The following is a 19,993-nucleotide window of genomic DNA, read 5'->3' as shown; positions in this document are numbered from 1 at the left end:
CACACGCACGCACAGTGGTGAGGAGGAAAGGAGATTTCCTTTAGAAATCAACCTTTTCGTGTTAAGCTATCTAGACGATGGAGACAGAGAGAATTACAGCGATACGCACGCTATCCGAGAGGCTGCGTATTGCAGAAGTTAAAAAAGCAATTACTATAGAAAACATCCTTTTAGTTTTCTACTCATCTCAAAGACCTGGACAGATACTTCTTCAGCGATACACGCGCTTTTCTTAAGGCCATTTTCTTCAGAAAAATAGCATCTTTCAGCATTTTATTTTCAAAATACTGTATAACAAAAGAAGAAGAAAATTTTAGAGATTTATTTCTTTATTATTTATTATTACTATGCAAAATATTCCACCTCCAACTTTCTTTTTAACTATGCCAGGAGAACCGCCCATAAGTTGGTCTAAATGGAAAAAATAATTTCTTCATTATTCCAGAGTTTGTGGTACCAATTTGTTTAATGAAAGAAAAACATCTTTACTTATGCACTGTTTGGGCTGTGAAGGACAGGAAGTTTTTGAAACTCTACCTGTCCCAGGTGATGAAGGTACTGATCTAAATGAATTTGAGATATGCTTAAAAACATTAGACCTACATTACTTACCTAAGATTAGCACCATTTTGGAGCGTTACCATTTCGGTATGCGAGAGCAAAAATCTGGTGAAAGTATTGAAGAGTATGTAACTGCTCTAAGAAAGTTAGCATCAACATGCAAGTTTGGAGCTACTATTGATGAGCGTATCGGAGATCAGTTTATGTTGAGGTGTTCAAGTGCCAAAATAAGACAAGGACTGTGGGGCAACATGAAGTAATAATTTTGGCTAAGAGTGTGGAACATACCCTAGCTTGTGTCAAGGAACTGGAAAGAAGTAAAAATATTGTGATAAATAAGATTACTCCAAAAAAGGAACAAAATATGTGCAGAGAAGCTGATGGAGATAAAGAAGATGGAAAAATCAATCAAGGGCAGTGGGCTAGGTTCAAAGACACTAAGGCCCTCATTACAACCCTTGTGGTAAATCCCGCTTTCCGCCATGCTGACGACCGCCAACATACCGTTGTGGCGGCGGAATTCCGCTACAGGTATTACGACCCACAGCTCTGAATCCGCCACAATACAGACACCCACACAAGTCCGCCACACCAAAGGTCAGTGATAAACTGGTGATACCAAAACCTACACCGTCACACCAACAGAACTCTGCCCATAATATCACGACCCACGAATCAACGCAGCCGTCTTTCATCCGTGGAAATCCATTGGTGGTACACACCGCTGCGCTCAAAATACACACACATTTACAAAACACAACCACATTGGACAATTCAAAATACACACACCTGAGACACATACACACACCACACCCACACATTCACACCACTATAAAACACACACCCACATTACCCACAAACCCTTACAACCAAACATTTCGAAGAAGGCCAGAGAGAGACATTAGCTAACACAACAGCAGCATCCACAGGCACACAACACCATCACTTATACAACATCCACGCACCTCAAACAACACACACCAACACATCCCCCCTCACATCACAACAGACAGCACCTCACACATCACCCACACCACATCATGGCACCTCAAAGACATCCCAAGTTTTCAGAGGAGGAGCTCAGGGTCATGGTGGGGGAAATCATCCAGGTAGAGCCACAGCTTTTCGGATCACAGGTGCAGCAGACATCCATTGCAAGGAATATGGAGCTATGGTGGAGAATCGTTGACAGGGTCAACGCAGTGGGACAACATCCAAGAACACGGGATGACATCAGGAAGAGGTGGAACAACCTACGGGGAAAGGTATGTTCCATGGTATAGAGACACCAGATTGCTGTACAGAGGACTGGCGGTGAACCCCCACCTCCTCCCCCACAACTAACAATATCGGAGGAGCATGTCTTGGCAATCATGCATCCTGAGGGCCTCGCAGGAGTAGCAGGAGGACTGGACTCTGGTAAGTCATATCTTAACTACTTCATCCCCCCAACCACCCTGCATGCCATCACATACTCCCACTCTGACCCTCACCCCATCACAACATCATCTAAATATGTCCCACTATCACAACCCCACATCTCAATAACAAGGCCCTGCATGCAACACCTATGCATGGACCACCGTCACCAAAGCATGTCCAGTACAGATACCCACACAGACCCCAAAACAACTATCACAAAAGGGCTAACACAATGACGCAAGCACAGGAGTAGAGGGTACCTCACCCAATGCACAAGATGGCACAGACAGATAATAAAACTATGCATTTACACCCCAACAGGACCCCTACCCAATGTCACCAGACAGGAGGTGCCAGACATATCCAGTCCCCCCACAGAAGAGGCCCACAGTGATGACAGCAGCTCTGCACGCATGGATCAGGATGACCAGCCAGCCCATCAGGGACCTCGGGACAGTCAGTTCCCCTGAAACAGTCCCAAACCACCACAGAACCTCCCCCTCAGGAAACACCGCCACAGCACCCACCCAGCGGACCCATCCCTCTGTCCCCAGGACACGTCAATCAGCAGTGTGTTTACCACTACCAGGAACCCAGGCAAACCCACCAACCCAAGACAATCAGGGACCTGGGGGCAGTGACAGTAGGCACACGGTTCAGGGGACAGAGGCACAGGATAACAGGGAAGCTGGGAGGACTGCTGTGAACAGGGGAAGGACAGGCCCAGGGAACCGACACTCCACAAGGCCCTATCCAACATCATGGGAGCTTACCACCATTCCCAGGGGACCATGGGCACGGTACTGGCCAAGTTTCAGGAGACCCAGCGGCTGCAGGAGGAACACTACCTGGGGATCAGGGAGGACTTGAAGTCCATTAACACCACCCTGGTCACCATTGCAGGGGTCCTGGCAGACCTTTTCAGCACCATGAGGGACACAGCGGGACACAAACAGGCCCCTGACACCAGCCTGGACGATGAACAGCCCTCCACCTCCACCGGTGCTAGTGGACAGGAGGCACCGCCACAGGACCAACAGGCCACCAGCACCCCACCCCCTGCAGAAGGAGAAACGATGCCTGAGATCCAGGAACAAGACAGAGAACATTGCCAAGACCCCCGCCAGGAAATTAGACCCTCCTGAATGTCACCCTTCTGTCCCATTTTGTCACCCTGTCCACCTTAAACTGCCATTATTCCCCTTCCTATGCCCCATTGGACAATGCACCTGTGAGACCAAGAGACTGGAGTCTGCCATGGACATTCCTCCACCATCACCCTAGCCCATTTCACACACCCCTCCACTTATTTGCACAGAAATAAACACCCTTGAATCACAAATCACAAATCAATCTGGAGTCAGTCTGTGCTTTCACAAATCTGTAATTGCAAAATCTCTGGAATATAGCAATGTCAATGTACTTGTTCACATACCAATGTTACACAGCTGTAGGCCAGGAGTAAACATAGCAGAGGGCATATAGTGAGACCCAGATCAGTGAAATGAAAAGCCAAAGTGACAAGTCAGGGTTCATACACAGAGGTAAAAAGGCAGACTTATGCTAGGTCCTACAATAGTATGAGATGTGGGAAGCAGTTCCATCTTCTTACCTGTGTCTCACTGGAAGTATTGCATGATGACGCTGGTTCGGTTGTCTACATCTTCTTCTTCTGCCTCCTCTTCTTCACTGTACACAGGCTCCACAGCTGCCACAAGACCACCATCAGGCCCATCCTCCTGCAGAAAAGGCACCTGGCGTCGCAATGCCAGGTTGTGCAACATACAGCAGGCCACGATGATCTGGCACACCTTCTTCGGTGAGTAGTATAGGGATCCACCTGTCAGATGGAGGCACCGGAATCTGGCCTTCAGGAGGCCGAAGGTGTGCTCTATTATCCTCCTTGTTCGCCCATGTGCCTCATTTTAGTGTTCCTCTGCCCTTGTCCTGGGATTCCTCACTGGGCTCAGTAGCCATGACAGGTTGGGGTAACCAGAGTCACCTGCAAATATCGAGGGACAACTGTTAGACATCCTCCAAACATTAGGGAATCTCCCATACCCAGACAGCAAATGAAACTGTGTGGAGACTTTAGGCTCACCTATTAGCCACACACGGTGCCTCTGGAGTTGCCATATCACATAAGGGATGCTGCTATTCCTCAAAATGTAAGCGTCATGCACAGAGCCAGGATACTTGGCATTCACATGGGAGATGTACTGGTCTGCCAAACACACCATCTGCACATTCATAGAATGGTAGCTTTTCCGGTTTCTGTACACCTCTTCATTCCTGCGGGAGGGGGGCGACAAATGCTACATATGTACCATCAATGGCACCAATGATGTTGGGGATATGTCTCAGGGCATAGAAGTCACCTTTCACTGTGGGCAAATCCTCCACTTGAGGGAAAACGATGTAGCTGCGCATGTGTTTCAGCAGGGCTGACAACACTCTGGACAACACGTTAGAGAACATTGGCTGGGACATCCCTGATGCCATGGCCACTGTTGTTTGAAAAGACCCACTGGCCAGGAAATGGAGTACAGACAGGACCTGCACTAGAGGGGGGATTCCTGTGTGATGGCGGATAGCTGACATCAGGTTTGGCTCCAACTGGGCACACAGTTCCTGGATTGTTGCACGATCAAGTCTGCAAGTGATAATGATGTGTCTCTCTTCCATTGTCGACAGGTCCACCAGGGGTCTGTACACCGGAGGAGGCCACCATCTCATCACCTGCCCCAGCGGACGTGCCCTATGGAGAATGGTGAGCAGAGGGTCATACAACACTGAGGTATCACAATGCTGTTTTAAAAAAACGTAACAATTGCTCTATGTGCCTTTGTCTGTCCATATTCCTGGCCTAAATAGGTGTGACGCAGTTATTTGGCCTGCCATGTGGCCCCCTGAAATGGCAGCTGCCTGACCTGTAAGGTGGGACAAGGGGAAATGGGGTAACTGCGCTGGCATTGTACACCGTCGCGGTAGATGGTCGAAAACCGCAGCGCAATTCAGCATTGGTTATCATTGGGCCATTTGGGTTCCAGGAGTCAATGACGATGTACGCCGGTGGTGACGCTATGCACCGCTGTGGACGTGGCTGCCATTTTCTAACTGTAGGAAAGTCCTCCTTTTTTGCCCTGATCACCCCCACACTTTTTGGACAGGTACTGGTGGTTACTGACTCTTGGCTGTGCCCTGGGTACTTCTTACCAGTCCCAGGGCCAGTGCTCTGTGTAAAATGGATATGCAAATTAGGCTAATTATAATTGGCTAAGTTAACCTACCTATAAGTCCCTAGTATATGGTAGGGCATGTAGGTTTAGGGACCACAGCATAGGTGGTGCACACCTAGGTGCACTGCTGAGGTGCCCAGTGTCATTTTAAAGTCAGGCCTGCCTTGCTGGCTGCTTTTAAATTAAAGTTATATGCAAATTCGACTTTGGAATTAAAAGTAGTTCCAAAGTCTTAAACTACCTTATTTTTACATATGTCACCCCTAAGGTGTGCCCTATGTGCCCCTAGGGCTGGGTGCCATGTAACTATAAGCAGGGACTTTATAAAAATAGATTTATAAACCCTGGTGAGGTAAAAACAGCCAAATTCGTTTTTCCCTCATTGAAGTAAATGGCCTTCATAGGCTAGAATGGGGAGACTTTATTTTAAATTTTAAAGTCTCCTTAAATGTTGCATACCAAGAATTTGGTATCAAATTAATTGTTGTAAGTTGTGGGATTTAATATAAATTGTTCAGGTAAAGAGTTTTAGACTTTACCTAAAAAGTTGCCAATTTCAGCCCTGCATTGTTTTTGCTGCTGTGCTCTGATTGGCCAGCCTGCAGCAGCTTAGTCAAGCTGCCTTGATGAGGTGTGAAGTGGCCTGGCTTCCCACAAAGGAATGTGCTTGTGGGAGAGAATCTCCCCTCAGCAGATGGTGAGGCAGGAAGGGGGAGGGCTGCCAAACCTGTCTTCAAAGGCAGAGAAGGACTTTTGGAGCAACCAGCAACACCCCCACATCCTGCAACCCCAGACAGCTAGGTGCCCCATTGATTAGATTAGGAGAGGGCAGGAGAGGGGTGTGTTTATGATTTTTAGCCACACCAGTGGGTGGGCTCAGCCAGATGTAACCTCCAAAAATCTGATTCAGCCATGTTGGATTTTTAGAGAATGTTGCCCACTGTGATGGATTTTTGCCACACTTCCCAGGAAGTGGTCATCACAGGGGGACGACCCTGTACCTGATTGGAGAACCAGGACCCCCCTGCTTTTCACCCAGGAGCAAGGATAAAACTGGCAGACCTGCCCCCACACCTCAGATCCCCGTCAGATTTCAAGAAGAAAAGAACTAAAGGAGAAGAAGGACTGCCCTGCTGGACCCCTGGCCTGCACCTGGAACCTGCACTCAGAAGGACTGCACCAGCTGCACACTTGGGCTTCACCACAAGAAGGACTTTGCCTGGCTTCAACTGGTTCAAGGAGGGACTCCCTGTTTGCTACAGGTGAAAAATTGCTATCCAGAGTCCCCCTGCACCAACTCCTGAAAAGTGACCAGCTGACCACTGTCCAGTGACCAAAAAGGAGTTTGCGCCAGGTGCATTCTGGGAGTTGAAGTCCGCACCCCCCAAGGACCATCTCAGAACTTCTGGACCCTTGGGGTGAGCTGTGGACCCCAAAAGAACCTTAAAAGAACATCTGGGTGAAGCCCCAGAAGTTTGGAGAAGATTTGAGAATTTTTCTAAAAAAGCTCCAGAGAGGGACCGACCCGCCGTGGAAATTCTAGCCGGCTTGCCTCAACCGCGACCCGGCCTGACTTGGTGGTTCGTCCCGGTAAAGAAAAATCTTCGAAAAAGAGACTAAGTCCGAAGGTATAAATTTGACCGGGACCTCCCAGCCATCGTATCCGAGAAGGGCTCAACGGACGTCGGATCAAGATCCAGGTTTACCCCGGTCGAAGGATTTTCACCTCGAAAAAACGACTAAGTCCGAAGGTAAAAATCTCCACCGAGGAATCCAGCATCGCGTATCCGGACAAGGGCTCCAGGAGGTCGGATTCGACTGGCAGGTTCGTCCCGCTGAAGAAAATCTTCAAAATAAAGACTAAGGCCCTCATTCTGACCCTGGCGGTCGGTGATAAAGCGGCGGCCAAGCCGCCAACAGGCCGGCGGTCTAAAATATGCAACTCTGACCCTGGCGGGAACCGCCAACACAGCCCGCCAACTTAACACTCCGGCCGCCACGGCGGTACAAACAAACAGCGCGGCGGTTCCCGCCAACAGCCAGGCGGCAGACAATGTACCGCCCACCCTATTACGACCCACCAATCTGCCACCTTTTCCGGGGCGGGAGCACCGCCGATAAGAACACGGCGGAAACAGACTACGAACGGGAAAACGCTCACCTCTACGCACTCCACGCGAGATTCCGGCAGTATGGAACCAGAGTTGCAGGTCATCCCCGCACTCCTATTCCTGCTCATATACCAGGAGCACGCCCGGCGGCGCGGAAGACATCGGTGAGTACTGCACCTACGACACAGGGGAGGGAAAAGATTACCGGCACACACCCACCCACCCACACCCACTACAACACACATCAATGCATTCCCACAGATCACTGTCACAACCCACAAACCACCCCCCTCCGAAATAATGCAAAGACCAAAAGAAGAGATCATAAACGGGCAGATATATTGAAATATGTACACCAGTAATCCCAATAAATAAATAAACTATGTACAAAATATATACAGCTACTAAATGTAGTCCAACCACTGTCCGTGGATCACAGGGGTCCTGTGCAAAGGGGCAAGGCCCAGTCCCACGACAAGAACTCCACGGAGAGAACACTGCAGGGGCATCAGAAAGAAAATAGGACAGGCACCTCAGGGGGAAGGGAAGGGGGGGCACCTCAGCCACTTGAGTACACGACGCCAGATCCACGAGGGGACTCCATGACCACTGGCCCATCCTGGGGAGAGCAAAGCCACAGTCCATACAGTCCATACAGTGGTTGGCCTGCCCACTGGGCCATCCTGGGGAGAGCAAAGCCACTTGTATGGATGGCCTGCCCACTGGGCCATCCTGGGGAGAGCAAAGCCACAGTCCATACAGTCCATACAGTGGGTGGCCTGCCCACTGGGCCATCCTGGGGAGAGCAAAGCCACAGTCCATACAGTCCATACAGTGGGTGGCCTGCCCACTGGGCCATCCTGGGGAGAGCAAAGCCACAGTCCAAACAGTCCATACAGTGGGTGGCCTGCCCACTGGGCCATCCTGGGGAGAGCAAAGCCACAGTCCATACAGTCCATACAGTGGGTGGCCTGCCCACTGGGCCATCCTGGGGAGAGCAAAGCCACAGTCCATACAGTCCATACAGTGGGTGGCCTGCCCACTGGGCCATCCTGGGGAGAGCAAAGCCACAGTCCATACAGTCCATACAGTGGGTGGCCTGCCCACTGGGCCATCCTGGGGAGAGCAAAGCCACAGTCCATACAGTCCATACAGTGGGTGGCCTGCCCACTGGGCCATCCTGGGGAGAGCAAAGCCACAGTCCATACAGTCCATAACAGACCCCACTGCCACTGGAGGAGGCAAGTTGGCCAGAGGACATCCTGCAGCCCTGCCCGAGATAGATCCTGCCCTGCCACGTCTGCCAAAGGGCCAGCGGTTCTTGCCTTGAAGGGCCCAGTTCAGCGGTTCCTGAGACGGCGGGGCCCAGTTCAGCGGTTCTTGAGACGGCGGGGCCCAGCGGAGCGGTGCGTGAGACGGCGGGGCCCAGCGGAGCGGTTCTTGAGACGGCGGAGCCCAGCGGAGCGGTGCTTGAGACTGCGGGGCCCAGTTCAGCGCTCCTTGCCCTGAAGGGCCCAGTTCAGCGGTTCTTGAGACGGCGGGGCCCAGCGGAGCGGTGCGTGAGACGGCGGGGCCCAGCGGAGCGGTTCTTGAGATGGCGGGGCCCAGCGGAGCGGTGCGTGAGACGGCGGGGCCCAGCGGAGCGGTTCTTGAGACGGCGGGGCCCAGCGGAGCGGTGCTTGAGACTGCGGGCCCCAGTTCAGCGGTCCTTGCCCTGAAGGGCCCAGTTCAGCGGTTCTTGAGACGGCGGGGCCCAGTTCAGCGGTTCTTGAGACGGCGGGGCCCAGTTCAGCGGTTCTTGAGACGGCGGGGCCCAGCGGAGCGGTGCGTGAGACGGCGGGGCCCAGTTCAGCGGTTCTTGAGACGGCGGGGCCCAGTTCAGCGGTCATTGCCCTGAAGGGCCCAGTTCAGCGGTTCTTGAGACGGCGGGGCCCAGCGGAGCGGTGCGTGAGACGGCGGGGCCCAGTTCAGCGGTTCTTGAGATGGCGGGGCCCAGTTCAGCGGTCCTTGCCCTGAAGGGCCCAGTTCAGCGGTTCTTGAGACGGCGGGGCCCAGCGGTGCGTGAGACGGCGGGGCCCAGTTCAGCGGTTCTTGAGACGGCGGGGCCCAGTTCAGCGGTTCTTGAGACGGCGGGGCCCAGTTCAGCGGTCCTTGCCCTGAAGGGCCCAGTTCAGCGGTTCTTGAGACGGCGGGGCCCAGTTCAGCGGTTCTTGAGACGGCGGGGCCCAGTTCAGCGGTCCTTGCCCTGAAGGGCCCAGTTCAGCGGTTCTTGAGACGGCGGGGGCCAGTTCAGCGGTTCTTGAGACGGCGGGGCCCAGTTCAGCGGTCCTTGCCCTGAAGGGCCCAGTTCAGCGGTTCTTGAGACGGTGGCCGGTCTATGGCCAACTGCTAATTGCCTGGTGGTGCCCTCCTGGGCAGCGGGGATGGTGCTCCTTCACTGCCCACCTGGTTTGTGGGTGATGTGGGTGGGTGTTTTATATTGTATTGTGTGTGTGGGAGTGGTGTGTGTATGTGTATCAGGTGTGTGGGATTCAAATCGTCCAATGTGGCTGAGTTTTGTTCGTTTGTGTGTATTCTGACCGCGGCTGTGTGTCCCGCCAATGGAATACCGCGTTTGAATGACCGCCGCGTGGATTCGTGGGTCGTAATGGCATGGGCGTATTTCTGTTGGCGTGGCGGTGGAGGTTTGGTCACCTCCACCTTTCCGCCGACAGCTGGTCTGGCGGTCTGTTGTGGCGGTCGGATTTTCGGAGGTTTGCCTTCTGCGGGTCAGAATGACCGTGGCGGGTTTCCGCGACCGCGGCGGGATTATGGAGGATTTCTGACCGGCGGTAGGCGCCTTTTACCGCCGAGGTCAGAATGACCCCCTAAGTCAGAAGGTAACTTTTTAACCGAGGCCTCCCGCGACTTGTAGCCGACGAGGGCTCCATCGCGGTCGGCCTGAAACTTTGACTTTGCCCCGGTCGTGGTGCAACCAGATGACCCGATTGGCGCTTTTTGTTTCTATGCGCTAGAAAAATAATAATTCTTTAAAAATTCATATCTCCGGTTCCCTTTATCCAATTTTATTCGTTTTTGTGTCATTTTAAAGATAAAAATCTAAACTATTTTTCATAAATTGGTTTTGGATTTTTAAACTGTTTCCTGTGTTTTATTTAATTACTGTTTTGTGATATTTGAATGCTTTACACACTGTCTCCTAAGTTAAGCCTTGACGCTCGTTGCCAAGCTACCAAGGGTTGAGCTGGGATTAATTTACTGAGACCTAACTGTACCTAAGTGGAGGTTGGTGGCTTGTTGCTAGGTGTAGGTACCTACCTGCCCTTACCAATAACCCATTTTCCAACACTAACTGTTCACTCACTTGATACCTGTACTTCAACAGGAGAGGACCTACACTGCAAGTGCTGCTGTGACCTGTGTCTGGAAGCAACAATGGCTACAGTGTCTGGGGAATGGGCACCTGCCTTCACTCCAGAGGAGTTGGAGAAACTAATGGAGATGGTCCTCCCCCAGTACACGCAACTGTACGGTCCTCCAGACAAACATGTGAGTACACTGTGAACATGGTGGATGGCACATGATTGTATGGAGTGCGTGGATGGAAGAGGGAAGGGAGGGGGACAGGCCAGCATGTGAGGATAGTGTGTGTCTATGAATGTCTGGGCCAGGGTGGGAGGTTTTTAGGCACTGCGTGAGAAGAACAGTACGGGATAGTAACATCCATTATTACTTCTTGTAGGTCAGCGCCCACCAGAAGAAGGGTATTTGGCGTGCCATTGCCAAGGAAGTGCGGACCTTGGGGGTCTACCATAGACGGAGCACCCACTGCCAGAAAAGATGGGACGACCTGTGCCGTTGGAGCAAGAAGACGGCAGAGGCCCAGCTGGGGATGGCCTCCAAATGTGGAAGGGGTGCCCGTCGCACCATGACCCCCATGATGTACCGGATCCTGGCGGTGGCATATCTGGAGTTGGATGGGCGCTTGATGGCATCACAACAGCCACAAGGGGGTGAGTACACTCTCATTCAGCTGACTCTGCGCGCTTGAAGAGGTGTCTGGGTGGGGGTGGTGGCCTGTGGGTTCCCTGAGGCAAGGACAGACACGCAAAGGTAGATCCTTTGTTTTCAAGCCGCATTCCCAGTCCAACCCCAAAGGTGGTATTTGTCTTCTACACCTAGTCAGGCTCCCATGGGTGCCAGCTGTGCATGAAATGGGTCTAGACAGAGTCCCCCTTGGGCATGTGCTTTTCCCCTGCACTGTTAGTGCATGGCTTGGTGCATAGGGCTGCTCCCTGTGTGTTGTGTCCGCCAACGGTAGTGGTGTTGCATGCACTGACCATGTGTATCCTCTGTCTTTCCCCGCCCTTTTTGTTTTGTCATTGTGTCCTTGTGTGCATTAGCATCATCTGGCAGAGGAGCAGTGGCACCGGAGCAGGAGGGAACTGCATCCCACACGGATCAGGAGGGTGAAGTCACGAAGTCTGAAGTCACCAGTGGGACAGAGGTTGAGGGGAGCTCCACGATGGGGACAGGAGCGTACAGAAGCGACTCCTCCTCTGATGGGAGCTCCCTTGCGGTGGTGGGCACCTCTGTGCAAAACGTACACCTCCTACAACCACTATCTCTTCCTCCACTCCCAAACCCCGTCCAACTTCCCGTCCTAGTGTATCTAAGAAACTTTTCCTGGCTAACATTGACCTCTTCCCTACACCCCCGTCCTTCTCCTAGGGTCAGACTGTCCAGGTCCAAGCCCAGCACCTCAGCCACCAAATCCCCAAGCACAGTGGTCCCAGCAACTTCGGTCTCATTGCGGGCGCCACCCATCAGGGCTGCCAGTGTGCCACCTCGCTAGGCAAAAGAACAGGCCATTCCGCCACCTGCCAAGGTGAAGAAGGTGCCCACATGCCGGAGGGAGAAGCCGCACCTACCAGCAAGCAAGGGCTCCTCCAAGCCAAAAGGGGACAGGGGCAAGACACCAGCAGCAATATCAAATGTGGGGAAGGGACACAAGCCAAAAAGCAGGTCACGACAGGGCACGGTGGCTCCGGCTGAGGGACCAGAGTCAGCCCTTCTGTCAACCAAGACACCAACCTGTACGGCGGTGGATACCGCCACCTGCACCGCCACCTGCCCTGCCACCAGCTCCGCCACCAGCATTGCCACCTGCCCCACCACCAGCACTGCCACCAGCACCGCCACCAGCACCGCCACCTGCACGTCTGCTGCCTTACCAACAGTCCCCAGCATCATACCCAGTGGGCAGCCGTCCGAGGCTGCAGGAGACATCCTTCTTTGTCTCTCAACAGGTGCAGACACATCCACCACTGCCAGCACCTCCGCTACAGACACCGCCGCAACCACCGCCACCAGCCCCGCAACATGCTCAGACACTGCCACCACAGCTGACATGGCTATCAACCCCAGTGGGCAGCCGTCCGAGGCTGCAGGAGACATCCTGGACCCTGCCCAGCGTCCATAAGGCATGACTCTCAGCACTGTTTGCACCTACAGGTGGCAGGCAAAGTCGCAGCAGGGTGGAGTGTGTCTCTGCCTCCATGGGGTATCATGCTACCTGTTCCCAGGCAATCTTGTGGCACACACACCCAGGTGAAGGAATGGAACCTGCAACACTGCACGTGAAGCACTCTGGGCACCAAGCCCCCTCCAGGACCAGTGGAGATTCACATCCACTACCTCTATCCTTGGCAGGATGAAGCACTCTGGGCACCAAGCCCCCTCCAGAACCAGTGGAGACTGACATCCCCTTGTGAGACTGTGGCTTTGCACTCCCCAGGATAAAGCAGTGGGCAAACCACCCACTGGAAAGACTTGTGAGACTGTGGATTTGCACTCCCCAGGACAAAGCAGTGGGCAAACCACCCACTGGAAAGACTTGTGAGACTGTGGCTTTGCATTCCCCAGGACCAAGCAGTGGGCACCCCACCCACTGGAAAGACTTGTGAGACTGTGGCTTTGCACTCCCCAGGATAAAGCAGTGGGCAAACCACCCACTGGAAAGTCTTGTGAGACTGTGGCTTTGCACTCCCCAGGACCAATCAGTGGGCATGGAGCCCCCGTGTGGAGCAGTGGCATTGTGCGTTCATCCGGCTGAGGTGCCCCCCTTTCCCTGCCCCTGAGATGTCTGTTTCATTTCGATCTGATGCCCCCTGCAGTGTTCTCTCAGTTTCGAGTCAGGTATCATGCATTTTGGGGCACTGATCCACGGACGATGTTTGATTAATATCCGGACTTGCGTAGTTGGTGTACATATTTGTATATACTGATTTTTTACATTGATTTTTCTTGATTACAATCGTTACATCCATTTTCTTTTGTCCTTGCGTTCTTCCAGGGTGTATATATGTAATGTTGCTGCATGTATTTGTGTGTATGGTGTTGTGGGTGAGGGTGGGGTGGGGGTGTTGCGTGTTGCGAGTGTGTGCCACTCTCTTTTCCCTCCCACCATCCCATGTGTTGTAGGTGCGGTACTCACCGTGGTCGTCGCCGCTGTTGTAGCTGCTCCTGGTAGAAAAGAAGGTAAACCAACATTGGTAGCACCTGAAGTTCGGGTTCCATGGTGTCCTGGTTCCTCGTTAGGTGTCGAGAGGTGAGTGGTTTCCTTTCCAAGTCCTTTTTCCGCTGTGCTTTTGATAGCGTTGGTACCGCCCCGGAAAAGGTGGTGGATAGGCCTCTTGGAATAGAGTGGGCGGTACTTTGTCCTCCGCCTGCCTGTTGGCAGTTACCACTGCGGTGTTTGTTTCTACCGCCATGGCTGTCGGAGTGTTAAAATTGCTATCTGTGTTGGCGGTTTCTGCCATGGTCGTGATTAAATTTTTTTTTCTGCCGGCCTGTTGGCAGTATTACCGCTGCTTTAACACCGACCGCCAGGGTTGTAATGAGGGCCTAAGTGTTTTCGTTGTGGAAACATTGGTCATTATGCTTCTTACAAGAAATGTCCAGCTCTCAGCATGACTTGCAAAATATGTAACAAAAAGGGACATTTTGCCTGTGAAAGTTGTAGAAGATTGTATACTATCCATAGTACACAAGCTGATAAGAAAAAATACCCTAAAGATTTTGTTACTATTTTAGGGTTTGAGGGAAGTATTATTCGACTCAGGTGAATGGTTGACTTTAATATCTAATGACTTATTCAACAAACATTTGAGTCACAGAGTCAATTTGAAAGATCACGATGTGATTCCTGGTGCTTATGGTGGGCAGGTTATAGAACTGAGAGGCTATTTTGAATCTGAGATTTCTTTCAAAATTAACACAACTTTTGGAAAAGTTTATGTTCCTGTTAAAGGTAACAGTGTTTTGAGTTAGCCATACCAGAAGGAGCTAAATGTTATCTTAGACCCTAATTCACCTACGTCCGTTATGATTAAGAGTGAGTTTGTTGAAATGTTGCGTGAGGTGCATGAGCTTTCAGTGAAAAATGAGAAAGTTGCATCTGTACCTGACTTTGTTAATGAATACAAGGAAGTATTTAGTGACAAATTAGGATGTTTGAAGAAGTATGTCCATCACATAAGGATTAAGAAAGGGTCTGTTCCTGTAGTAGCCAAAGTGTGTCCAATTCCAATATCTATGAAGGATGATGTTCAAAAAGAGATACAGAGGTTGTGCCAGGAAGGAATAATTGAAGCAGTAGAATCCTCTGAATGGATTTCGCCAATTGTTGTTGCACGCAAACAAACTGGAGAAATCAGATTATGCAGTGATTTGATAAATCTTAGTAAGTGCGTAGTCAGTGACCAATTTCCACTAGCCAACATAACTGAGATGGTCTCACTGTTACATGGGTCAAAATACTTCAGCACACTAGATTTGACTTCTGCGTATCATCAAGTTATGTTGCATGATGACTTGAAAAATCATGACACATTTATTACACCATTTGGAACTTTTAGGTTTATAAGGAAACCATTGGTTTGGTGGCAGCTGCTGCTGTATTTCTGCGCATGATGTATAATTTATTCAGCTCAGAACCTGGGGTTAAATATTTCCAAGATTACATATTAATACATGGACAGAGAGAAAACGAGCATGACATGAGAGTAAGAAAGGTTTTAACCTTACTGAGAGATCATGGTATGATGCTCAACATAAAGAAGTGTTCTTTCTTCAAAACAGAAATTGAATATCTAGGTCATAAAATCACTTCTAAGGGTTTGTATCCAAAAGAGGATCTTATCACGAACATTTTAAAACTACGTAATCCTGAAAAGAAAGAAGAGCTATTGTCTTTTCTTCGTATGGTGGAGTTTCATGCTACGTTTTTGCCTAATCTAGCCTCCAAGACAGAACACATGCGGAAACTGCTAAAGAAAGGGATTGAGTTCACGTGGGATGAAGAATGTAAAAAGGAATTTGAAGGTATAAAAAAGGAACTGTCTACAATTGGGAGTTTGAATTTGTTTGATCATGAAAAGAAATGTGTAATCATGACAGATGCTATTATGAAAGGTCTAGGAGCAGTTTTGCTACAGGATACGGGTAATGGTGATCTCAGACAACTGGTGTACAGTTCTAGGACTTTGCGTGGGGCGGAGATGAATTATTCTACTACTGAGAGGGAAGATCTGAGTGTGTTTTGGGCAGTCAACAAATTCAAGAATTTTGTGTGGGGAAGATAATTTCATGTTTTCACTGATCATAAGCCACTTGTGGAAGTGTTTACGAATAAAGGAGTAGATATGATTTCTAGTAGGATTAGCAGATGGATTGTTAATCTTCAAGATTTCTGTTTTAGTATGTTCTATATTCCAGGACCAAATAACAGAATTGTTGATTGCTTGTCAAGACTTAGCTCTGAAGCGGGGGAGTGCTCAGAGAAAAGTCATGAGGGTGTGACTAGTGTGTGCAGTGTAACAGAAGGAATTGTAGAACAAGATGAATGGTTGAGAGCTGTAGCTGAGGATTCGGTGTTACAGCGTGTGTGAGTCACATAAGTATGGGTAGAATTCAAATGTAAAACGAGATGAAGATTTGGGAGGATTTTGGAGAGTGAGAGATAAGTTGTCTATAGAGAATGGTCTTTTGCGTGGTTTAAGATTAGTTGTTCCATTTGAATTGACTGACAAAATTATCGAGTTGGGACATGCGGGACATCAAGAGATGAGTAGGACGAAAGCTAGATTTCGTCTTAACTATTGGTGGCCAGGCATGGACTTGATGATTGAAAAGATGGTCAGAGAATGTCCAGATTGTTGTAACAGTGACAAAGTATACAAAACTAGAGTACCACCGATGTGTGTTAGAGATTTTCCAAGCAAACCTTGGGATGTGGTGGCAGTCGACATTGTTGGACCAATTCATGGAAAAGGTGGAGCCAACTATATCCTCGTTTTGGTGGATCAGTTTTCTAGGTGGGCTGAAATAGGGATTTTCAGTAGTATTGAGACCAAGAGGGTTATTGTGTTTTTTAACAAAATTTTCAGCCGTGAAGGTTTATCGAATTCTATCATAACTGATAATGGCCCGCAGTTTGTTTCTTTTGAAATGAAAGGATTTCTAAAGTGCAGGGGCATTGAACATAGGATGTGTTCTTTGTATCATCCGGAGGGAAATGGCACAGTGGAGAGATTTAACAAATGTAGAAAGGAATGTATTCAATTGGAAGTTGTGGCAGGTAGGAATTGGAAAGAAGGTCTTAAAAGTTTCTTGCATGCTTACAGGTTCACACCACACTCTACTACTGGTGAAGTTCCTTTTGAACTATTCAGAGGTCGGAAAGGAAACACTCAATTGGCACCGGGGTGGGTGTGTTGGGGTGAAAATGACAGTGTCTCTTGGTCCAGCATGAGAGGGGGGAACGAGTGTGAGAAGAAATGTATAAAAAGAAGGAAAGAATATTTTAACAAAAAGAAGAGTACATGAAGTGTCGGTGTAAAGGTTGGAGATGACATTTTAGTCAGGAAACCTACTCTGTGTAAAAGTGGAAGTAAGTTCATGGGTCCATTTGAAGTCATCAAACTTTTCAGGAATGCTGTCAAAATTAAGGATGAGAGGATGTGGAATCTCAATCGCGTTGTGATTTCAAAAAGGGTTTCATGAATTGTAAACTTAATTACTGTGTGTTACTCATTATTAAGTTTTTTTTTTTCTTTTTGTTTTGTTTTGTTGTACAATATATGATTTTGTTTTCTATGTACTTTGTATCTTATGTTTAAGCGGGAAGGTGTGTGGTAGATGTCATGTATGACATCATATTAGATTGTAGAGTGTGAGGGAATTTTATTCCTGAGGCTGAGATAGGAGAGGGGTGTTGTCTAGTCTTGAGTGGATGGGATACTTCAAATAAAGAACCTACACATCTTTTATTAATCTTGGATCATTGATTACACCATGTTTCCACTTGTCCAGTGCTCTAGGTTCTACTTATATCTGTGAAGCCCCAGAATGGAGAACGTAATTATCTGAAAGCTTCTGCAAATAGTAGCATCACTTTTCACTACTTTATTGCAACCCACTTGTGTTTGATGCTGGAAGTTTCCAAACTGTAGGGGAGTGTCTCTTGTGAGTGACATACCAGCAGAGCCGCTCTATGTCCCACCCTTTGCTCCAATTATTTTATTCCCTTGGCCTAATATAAAGCCTTCAACTTACATGTCTGTACTCGAGCAAGGAGAGCAAGGGACTTTGATCCAAACACTCTCATGGAACAGAGGGTGAGACCCAAAGTGGATAGACCCATCTGTGTAATAACATTTAGCACAGCCTCCAATTTTGTAAAATGAGTAATAAAAAGAAACTGGTGTATACTTAATTCCAGTAGTTTCGATTTAGAGACACCCTTGTTAGCCTTCATATTATGTTATGTAGATTTGTATAGCGCATGGCTACCCGGAGGCCTCCCAGCACTAAGAAGATGAAAAAGGGAGGAATTATGTTTTGAATAGCCAAGTCTTTAAAGTCTTGTGGAAGGTTTATTCATAGCTGGTCGTCCATAGGCTAAGTGGTAGGGAATTCTATAACTTTGCCCCTGATAAGCTAGGGATCTTCCACCCCATCTAGCCTTCTTCATTTAGGGGTCACTACTAAGAATGCTGTAGAGGATCTAATTGGCCTATTAGGTGAGTAGAAGGAAGCCAATGTCCTCAGCAAATCAGGACCTCTATTGTGCAGTGCATTCCTCTTTAGGAAGAGTGCCAGTCATTGTGACATGTTGGTACATATGAGGCCTCAAGAGCAAGTGCTACATAAGGAACCAAGGTGGGACCAGAAATCTGTCAGGGCCATACAGCCTGTAGATTATGCAGTGTATGCCAACTCACAGAGAATACAAAGACAGTGGATTTGAGCCTGGCTTATCCGTGGGTCCAAATGAAACACACTAACTGTAATTCAGAAAATGTGATTTACTTGAGCCATTGCCCATGTAACCTCCTATATAATGGCATGACGACGCAGAAGACCAAGACCAAGACCAGGATCATGGAACAGAGAGTATTATCAGGTGTAAAAAAACAACAACTAAATTATCATCCTATTACCTGGAATTTAGCCATGGGGGTGTAGGATGTTGCATGGACAGTACTGGACAGGACTATGATTCAGTGCAACATAAAAGATATCAAAGGGTTCCTGTTCAAGCAAGAACAGAGGTGGATTTATCAGACCTGCAGCCATGAAAGGGGATTAAAATATGACATCCCTTGGTACCCATTTAACAGCCTTCAGGAAACACCAAACTAGAATTAGTATACACTGCGGCTTGTATTTCCTCAGTTTGCTACCCCGACTACCTGGTACTGGAATAGAGATCATTAAAATAGAGTTGACATTCTTATTAATAAATTATCATCTTCTTTGTAATTTGGGATGGGTTGTAAATCCAGGGGCAGTCACAGGAATACAGATTTGGGTAATCAACTCCATTTCCTGACTCAGACTCTCCCAGTAGCTTGTATAGACAGGCTGGAAATCATTATTCTTATGTAGTCATTTACCCTCCCTCTCTCATGTGATAAGAATACATATATGGGCGATCAACCCCACTCCCAACTCGCACCATCTAGTCTCCCTGCAGCATGTACAGAAATATGCAGGAATTTACTCTACATATGTAACCTTCTTCTTTCATGTAATTTTAGATGGTGATAGAGCGGTCCGTATTAGTAATTTACCGGTACTTTGGACGCTCTTTAGGCCGATGAACCTTTTGACTAAGTGTGACCCTCGACACCCTTAATCAGTCAATTTAATACAATCCAATAATCAATAACGACAGGGCAGCATTTGACTATGATGTCATTTATTTTCCTTAAGTCCTGCACGAGTCGAACCTTTCCACTCGGCTTTATTAGTCCCATGATTGGTGAATTACATGGACTGCTTAACACTTCTTTCAGCACTCCCTGTTTTACAAATTCGTCAATGAGTTGGGCAACTTTCATGAGGGTGTCTTGTGCCATGTGGTATTGTGGGGTCTGGGGAAAGATTGCATTGGGCTTTACAGTCACTTTCACTGGTTCCACTCCTTTCATCAATCCCACCTCTTTCCCTGTCATATCCCACACTTCCTTTCCGACTGTTTCCCGTAATTCAGCTGGGATATCTTCTTCAGTTATCATTGGGAACAGACAAATCAGAGGATAATCTTCATCGACAGTTTCCATCTCATCCCCCTCTGCACTGTCCTCTTCTTCC

Source organism: Pleurodeles waltl, chromosome 6 (genome assembly GCF_031143425.1).
Source record: "Pleurodeles waltl isolate 20211129_DDA chromosome 6, aPleWal1.hap1.20221129, whole genome shotgun sequence".
Lineage (NCBI taxonomy): Eukaryota > Metazoa > Chordata > Amphibia > Caudata > Salamandridae > Pleurodeles > Pleurodeles waltl.
This window is presented reverse-complemented; position numbering follows the sequence as displayed.